The sequence below is a fragment of the Hipposideros armiger genome, unplaced genomic scaffold (genome assembly GCF_001890085.2).
Source record: "Hipposideros armiger isolate ML-2016 unplaced genomic scaffold, ASM189008v1 scaffold_65, whole genome shotgun sequence".
Taxonomy (NCBI): Eukaryota; Metazoa; Chordata; class Mammalia; order Chiroptera; family Hipposideridae; genus Hipposideros; species Hipposideros armiger.
The window spans coordinates 900,841-902,471 of record NW_017731415.1 but is presented as its reverse complement, the minus strand read 5'-3'; positions in this window follow the sequence as shown (position 1 = coordinate 902,471).

Here is a 1,631-nt window from a genome sequence, read left to right as displayed (position 1 = left end):
TTTGTGGTCAGGTTTTAGCTGTGCCCTCAAATCATGCTGTGCCCACTGGCAGCCATTTGAGTACTTGTAGCAGGCAGCCACACACTGCCCACCAGGGCCTCTTCTGCACAGCTCCAGCTCCATCCCCAAGCCTCCTCCCTCACCTCTTTGCTACTTGCAGGCTACATACTTCTCTTTGGTAGTCACAACCTCTCCAAAAAAGGTGCAAATCTCAGCACTGGGGGAAGGAACTCTCTCCTAGTCCTGAATGTCTTCTCTTAGCCTACAGGTGGTAGCTTGTACCTTCTACTTCTGAACCTCTTAAAATCTATTCTTCACCCTTTTCGTAGTTAACCACCTCTACTAGATAACAGCTATTCATATTACATTTTCCCTGTTTGAATCATTGATGTGGTTTCTAATTGATTTACCTCTTCCTATGATGTGGCCCAGACTTCTCACAGGATGGGTTCCTAGAAATGGTGACTCAGGACTCTTTTCCAGCTCATCTTTTCCTCCCTATGTACACCCATCCTTAAGTTAGCTCATCTAGGACCACGGTTTAAAATACCATCCATATGATGGTGGCTCCTAAATTGTACCTCCAACCCACACCCTACTGAGCTCCAATTCATATAGCCACCGATGCACTTATCATCTGCTTCTGATAGATACTTCAAGCAAAGCTCTCAATTTCCCATGGTCCAAAATTAACAAATTAAAGAAGACACTACTAGTTGTTCAAGCTAAAGAAAAAGAAGTCACTTTTCATTGTTCTCTTTTCTGCTCCCTGCCCTCCTCTGATTCTAATTCACAAACAAATTGGTTCCATTTTACCTCCTGAGAGCATTTCAAAGCTACCCACTTATCTCCCTTTCAACTGCCACCTGACCCCAATCTAAGTGATAATCACCCCTCATCTGACCTCCCAGTACTCTTGACCACTTTTAATGTTTTCTTTATGTACCATCCAGAAGAAACGTTAAACAACCTAAATCAGATCCTGGAAAACCCTGCTTAAAACCTTTCAACGATATTCTACTGCATCTAGAATAATTCAAAATTGCTTACCTCAGTCTTCAAGACCCAAATCATCTGATTCCTTTCTACTCCTTTTAATGTATGTGATTCCTCCTCTCACTCACTCTGCTCCGACCACACCAGCTCTCTTTTAAATTCCTAGGACACCTAATGTTCTTTCTTTCCACTAGATTGCCAGGGTTCGTCCCCTGCCTACGAGGTTCCTTCTCTGCCTCTGCACATGGTTTTGATCTCCTTCAGATGCCACCTTCTCAGTCACCCTAAACACACTCTCATTTTACTCTTTGTGTTTCCCTCTTATCGTAGTTAATCAGGGGTTTCAATTAGCTCCTTTTTGAGAATCTATTTTCTTATTTATGGAATGTAAGCACCATTCATCAATTCCACAAATATTTTTGGAGTTTGTACTGTTTCCAATAGTTTTCTGGGCACTGGAACACAGCAGTGCTCAATGCCCTGCCCACCTGGAGATTCCATTTGGAACTAGATCGTCAACCCATATCAGAGTGTAACAAGGAAAATTCAATTTTAATTCCAAATACAATAACAGAGGCTAACTCTGGAGGGAAGTTGTCCATCTTGCTTATATTACTAAGATGCTTTCATAAATC